Source organism: Amblyomma mixtum, chromosome 7, assembly GCF_055824585.1.
Source record: "Amblyomma mixtum isolate Tamu chromosome 7, ASM5582458v1, whole genome shotgun sequence".
Taxonomy (NCBI): Eukaryota; Metazoa; Arthropoda; class Arachnida; order Ixodida; family Ixodidae; genus Amblyomma; species Amblyomma mixtum.
Window position 1 is genome coordinate 17,013,837 of NC_143018.1, and position 7,094 is coordinate 17,020,930.

Here is a 7,094-nt window from a genome sequence, read left to right on the forward strand (position 1 = left end):
CTTTACATTTGAGCACAGCGGTCAATTTTAATTTTGCTATCCACGTAAACGTTAGTTTAGAGCCTTAAATTATATAGAGAGATTAGCGTTCTGTCGGTTTTCCTGTGTAGCAATGGTATTTCATTCGAACTTTAATGCATCCAATAAACGTTTGCTTTCGGCGCTTGTAGATATCAGCCAATTCCTTTTTCCCTGTGGAATGTTGGGCAGGGCCGTGCCCAACAGCCTGCAGTGCATAAGGTTTTTTGGCGCATATAGCCTGATTGATTTAATTACGCAGATTAAACCAGATCTATAATGTTTCTCGCATAGTGTTCATTCTAAACACGGAGCACTTTCCTGTGGAGCGGCTGGCTGGCGAGCTTTTTTTTTTGCGGTATATGCTGCCCTATAGTCTGTGACAGTAGCTCCTACGTTAGATAAGAGTGGCCTCACGAAATTATCGAACACCACAGATACTGTGCTTGCGGCGTGGTCCTCCCTTGCTTTGCCAACAAAAAGGGAGCACTGCCAGATCCTCGAAAGTAATAGCTGCAGCCAGCTGCTGCCGCACGTTGCATATTTTTATATGCGGCGGGGCAATATCAAGCCTTCTTAGTGGCCACCAGAACACTGACGAACTCTGATTTTGGGTAGGTTAATCCCCCCCCCCCCTTGACTGTAGGCTAATGAGTCAGCAACGGACTAGACCCATCCGACTGGTAAAGGGCTGGCCAGGAGCTGCACCTTCTACGTTCTTCAAGAGCTCTCGCCACGAACCCTGCTATGTAAGCAATGCTGGCATCTGTGATACCTGATGGCGGCCGCTGCAGTGAGATAGAAAATGCCCATATAAGTATCCCGACCATGTTCCCGACCTAGACTTTCTGCAATGTATTGCAAAATTTTCAAATCATGGCATTGTTGCCATTCAGTTATTATAGCTTTAACATAAAGCAAAGTGGTCGCTTTTTGGTTGCACTTCATGGGTGGAGTAGGTGAACGAGTGGGCATCGCTTTCAAGGATGTGAAGAAAAAACTCAGCGCGATGGCAAGCAATTTAGACGACATGTCGCAAGGTGAAAGCATGTGTTGCCCCCATCAACTCTTAAATTACCAGAAAAGCTGCATGGAGAATACATTCGCAACTGTTTAACAATGTACCTCAACTTCTTTGCCACCTCAGGAACGAGTAAGAAAAAAACTGCCTGCGTATGCCTAGTCATTCAGTGTCGAAGCGCGCCAACAAAGCTGGTGCAGCGGCTGAAAGTGCAGGCAGTGCCGGCCGGACGAGCGCCGCTCGATGCTTAGGCTAAGACCGCCACCTCGCGGCGTTTTAGGGAACTAGCAGCATTACACTCTTTTGCTGGGCGAGGCGCCGAATGGGACGGCCGGAGCAACGGCGCGCGCCGCCGCCGGAGCAGATCGCGGCGGCCACGCCGGTAGAGGGCTCGTTTCTCCGTTGGGTGCGAGATGGCGCCACAAGTACCACTGCTGCGAAGTCTTTCGGTTTTGGTTCGCCGCCGCCGCAGACGATGGGGATTTCCGAATAATTCTGAACGAATCAGGCAAGCATCCCACCTAAATGTAGTATAACACAAAACTGACCACCAAATGCAACCTCTGTGCGAAATTTGAGCCCGAAGAAACGTGTGGTTAGGCCGAGAGAATTTTTTTTCGATTTTCTCTGATTTACGCAACAGTCGGTATTACCTAGAGGGAAAGCTGGCGGCGCTGCACTTCACCCACTCTTCAGACGCTCTAGGATTCAGTTTTAGCGCAACTAAATCAGGTGTGATGATTTTTAACGATACAACTGATCAGGTGCTTACAATACAAGGACACGAAATACCCAAAGTGGCCGAATACAAATACCTCGGGATATGGCTAAACGAAGGGCAGATATACACGGAAAAGCATGAACAGGCTCTTAGGGCAAAAGGACGAAGAGACGCCTGGATAATGAAACATAGGGCATTATGGGGGTACAACAAATATGAAGTACTAAGAGGTATTTGGAAAGGAATAATGGTGCCGGGACTTACTTTCGGCAATGCGGTTCTGTGCTTAAGGGCAGAAGTTCAGTCGAGATTAGACGTAAATCAGAGAGCTGTTGGAAGATTAGCACTAGGTGCCCACGGCAAAACCACAAACGAGGCAGTACAAGGGGATATGGGTTGGGCATCGTTCGAGGCACGGGAAGCTAAGAGTAAAATACTATATGAAGAACGCCTGAGGAAGTTGGACGATAACAGATGGGCAGCTAAGGTATTTAAATATTTATACAGAAAGAACGTTGACTCACAGTGGCGGAAAAGAACTAGAAAACTAACCAGTAAGTATGCCGGTCATGAGGACGGAGAAAGAAAGAGCATTAAACGACAGGTCAAAAACGCGGAAGTTAAAAATTGGATGAATTCAATTGTAAAGAAACATAGTGTAGAACTATATCGATTCGGGAAAAAGCAGATCAGAAAAGAATTTTTCTATGATAACTCAAGAGGCAGTGCCCTACTTTTTGAAGCTAGATCAGGGTGTCTTAGAACGCGCAGCTACAAAAAGAAATTTAACGAAGAAGATGACACATGTGCAGTGTGTGGTAGATCTGTGGAAACAATTGAACACCTCATAATCAAATGTGATGGTATCCATCCGGATGTCGATGCAGGCACAGTCACTCTTTCTGAGGCCCTAGGGTTTAAAGATAACAATGGTCATGCAAATAAATCTGCAGTGGAAGTCAGCAAAAAGCGATTGGAGGATTGGTGGCTGAAAAGCAGAGATGTGGAATAAGGTTAGAATAGTAGGAAACCGTAGGCAAAGTTAATGGAGAATCTTAATGAGAATTGCCAACACAGTAAACAAAAAAATAATAAATAAAGAAAAGCTGAGCATGGTGGCAATTGCTACCACCCCGTTTCAAAGGGGGCGCTCCTATCCATCCATCCATCCATCCATCCATGGACGCTCAAAGCATCATGGGGCGGTGAAGTACTTGTTGCGGAACAGTCGTAGTTTTTCGGGAACACAGAGTGGCACTACTAAGACGTTTCACTCCGAAAACGTTGTTCGTGTGTGCGCAGACGACTTTCGCGCGAACACAGTGTGCAAAACCCATAGTAGTGAAAACGCTTAGACACACGACGCCAATAAAAGGTTTCACTTTTCTGAAATGCCATTAAAACCTCTTATAGGGTTTAAGCAACAACATTTTTTTTGAAAATATATTTACTTTTAAAAGTTCGCCTGTTAATTACGAAAGATTAGTTTTTATAGTGTTCATTACTAGGCCAATAGGAGAGCGAGTCGTCTTTTATTTTGGGCAAACTTTGCACTTAAACGCTTTGCTGCTCGTGTGTAGCAATCATTAGACAAGATATTGAATATTAGGACGTTTCTAGTTATCAAACAGCTTTATTTTTTTATTATTTTTTGGCCAAAAGTTGCAGTTCCGCAACAAGTAGCTCACCGCCCCATGATGCTTTGAGCGCCCATGGTGGCTGAAGTGGTCTCGAGGGGTCGCCATGCAAACTCCCATAGACGGGCTGCCAGCTTTCCCTCTAGGTAATAGTAAGAAACTCTATGTTTTGCGCCCTTAGCGTGAAAACATGGCGGCGTCCTTCCAAGCGAGAACCGCCCGCTTCAGCCAATTCAGCAGTCCTTGCGATTCCGGTCGGCATGTTTACCGGCAACTACTGGTGTTGTTGCTTTTCGCTATGACTTACCTTGCTTCGACGATAAAGTTTAAGCTACAATTCAGCCTAGTTTTTGAGATACGCTATCGATTCTGGAGCGCGCAAGCCTAATGGGACCTACAGCTACACTGCTACCGTCTGCAACTGCCCGAAACGCAGCCGAAACCTAGCACAACCGTCCGGAACGAAACAAAATAGATTTAGAGCTTTTTCGCTGTGTTTTATAGACTTAAATTAAATAAAGCGAGTTTATTTAAAATTTGCAAATGTTTTTTGAACATTAGAGGTCATGTGATGGCAAATATTCTTGCTATCAAAGATACGAAACTACTGCTGCTAGTGAATCAGCAAGTGTAAATTTTCGCTTCTCGGAGTGAATGAAAGCACCGCCGACGAACGTGCCGGAGGCATTTTGCGTTTCTTCGAGCAACTGTACGCACTTTTTTAGGCCCCGCCCTAATGCGACATGTCGCAAAAGGCCACACCGGCAGAATACCACCCCAGATATATTAAATAAATCAAATAATTACCGCCTGTACTGCGGTACGTAATCTCCTACAGTGGTACATGACATGTTTAACTATAACATCACTAAAGGTTAACTAATGGATCATATAGCCTCCAGAATGCCAAGCTGCTCGATTTGGCACAACGACACAGATGCAGCCTCATTGCTTTATTTCTTTTCCCTTCAAGACATTATTTTGACCTTCCTCATGCCGACGTGCTCATTTCAGGGACGTTGGATGCACTGTTTTTAACGAATGCAGACTATGGAATATCATGTATTCATATAGAGCCGTGATATATTTTGTCCAGTGTTTATTTCACATTAGTTTATTTATTTGACATTGACTTCTTTTGCGCACCTCTTTGCAAAAGTGATTATAAGACAGGTTTAATGCATTTATAAACAGGTTCTACTTTACCTTTTCTATTGGGTTCCATTCTTCGTGATATTTATTATGTTAATTTGTATGCTATTCAGCCTCATCTATGCACTCTTGTTCTGCCATTCGCTAGTGTCCTGGCCTTGTCAAGTGTTTCTTACAGCCGTTTTGCCATGGCATCCATCAGCATTGTGGAAGTTGAAAAAAGAAACTTTCAATTAGCAAAAGCAGTCGTTAAATGCATTCCTGGATTCAAATTTAACCGATAAAATAATAACGTAGGGGCAAAGAATTACTTGCAGAAGATACGCAGGGATAAATATATTTTTTTCATTGGAGAGTGCCAAGAAATAACTATTCTGTCATGCCCGAAATTCCAGGCGAAGCACAATATCCCCAACTATTAACCACCTTCACTTACAACTGTAGTTTTGGTTTTGACTTGAAACATTTACCTGCAATCGAAATCACTATGCAATGATGTTGGAGTCAACCTTGTTGACTTTCTTCTGTTCTGTATGAGTGACTTCGAAAGGCAGAAAAATTTCCATACAGGACGAAATCCAAATTGTAATCTTTATTCCCATAAAAACAAAAAAAGGAAAGCGTTGCGCATGTGAAACACTTTTGAATGTGTTCAATCACCATTTTAAGCGTATGCCGGATGTTCAACCTAAGATGTTCCGCAATTTTTAAAGCCGGCCTTTTTCAGTAGGAGTGGTCTTTACGGCTTAGCATTGTCACCGCTGTAGCCCGTCCGTATACAGCTAAAATGTGCTAACCAGCTGAACTGAACTCGACTAGTTAATTTTTTTAACTCTCTGTGCTAGTCTCTATTAATTGAGGCACGTAGTTCCCTTTAAATATTGTCCATATCAGTTTTTAGAATTTCCAAAACGCAGTTACACACGGCCCAACAAATTTTGCTCACACCGCGCCAAATTACGTGCACTTTTGGATAGCCCGCAGGCAAAGCAACAGTGCAGTTCAAGTAACCCGCCGAAATAGCCAAAACTGGTTGGGGCACTGCGCAAAAGGTAACGTTGTATTCGAAGTTCTAGATATTGATAGGATATTACTCACAGTGATCTGCACACCTCTCAACAGAGAAGGAGGCTAAAAGTAATAGTTGAAAAGTTCACTACTCACTATTAGTTCCCCAGCGCAGTAGTTTCTGTGTCCTGGGGGCATTTTGATGCGTTAAATTGAAATGCTTTGCCGAAAATGCGCTCTTCTAACTCTAAAAGACTATGTTAAAACATTGCGGAACACCGTTGGTGAAGAAACCTGTATACCATGTTCGAAGTCGTGATTACAACTGTTAGTCCTCCACACGCGCCCTCAGGGACCCCGGCGCTCCTGAACTTGCTCAAGCTTAGTCTGAAAAAGTTATTTTGGCAACCACAAGATTCCTGTGCACTGAAAGTGAGCCCAGCGCTGCCCTTAACTGATGACATTCCATTTGACGCCCTTATCCCGGAAACCCTTCCCAGACGGCTGCCAAAACGAAAGCGAAGTTCCACTTCTTCGCGTGGCTCCTCTTTTGTCACAGCCACAGCGAAATACACATCCCTAGTGTGCCACAGAGTGACCTCGGCCGACCACCTGGGGTCTTTCGATCACCTGGGGTCTTCAACGTGCGCTGACATCGCACAGTACACGGGCGTCTAGAATTTCGCCTCCATCGAAATTCGGCCGCTGCGGGCTGGGATCAAACCCGCGTCTTTCGGGTCAGCAGCCCGAAAGACGCGGGTTCGATCCCGGCCGCGCCTTCCGGGCTGCTGACCCGAAAGAAGCGGGTTCAACAGAAGGGTTGTTGCTTATGATGTGAATGCATGACACCGATACTATACACCTGCTAGACGATAAGGCGGCAACCAAACACGTGCGAAACGAAACAAAAACGTTCCGCAGGATTTAAGCAATATATATTTCACGTTTCTTTTTAGGGCCGCCAGATATTCAGTACCTATCAATGCGACTGGCATTACCAATCAACTAAACGAAATTCCGATTGGAAAGCGTTAACCACGTATCTCGTGGCGTCAAGAAGGTAATTCGCTCTGAAACAAACCCGTAATGGCAGAACAGCCTCTTGACCACTTACGCGCACTTTATAACGGCTTTTTGAGCTTTTAATCTTGGTGACAGCAACAGTACATGTTTTTTTTTTTTTCAAACATTCATTCGTGTGAGTGTCATAAAATGACAAAAGTATTCCAAAATTTAATGGAAATAGTCACCCATCGACGCACTATGTCCGCTCACGCCGCGATTACAGATCACTATAATATCGCTGTTTCAAAAAATAGCTGTACGACGCCGCCACCATCGCTGGAATGACCGGGCCTTGTTTCTTACAGAAGCAGGTGACTCTGCAGGATGTGGACGGGGCGGCTGAACGGCGTTCCAGAGCATGTCACCCACAGGGCTGTACTCATCAACGGCAAGGTCTACTCGTTCGACAGTTACCACGCGGCATGGAACTTGCTCCACGTCTTCATCTTCGACCCCGCGTCGCGCCGGTGGG

The 7,094-nt window shown here is 44.9% G+C and overlaps 1 pseudogene; it reads right to left on the reverse strand.

Annotated features, from left to right (window-relative positions):
- Positions 1 to 320: 320 nt before the first annotated feature.
- On the reverse strand, positions 321 to 1,005 carry LOC149335115 (uncharacterized; annotated as a pseudogene).
- Between the last annotated feature and the right edge of the window lie 6,089 nt (positions 1,006 to 7,094).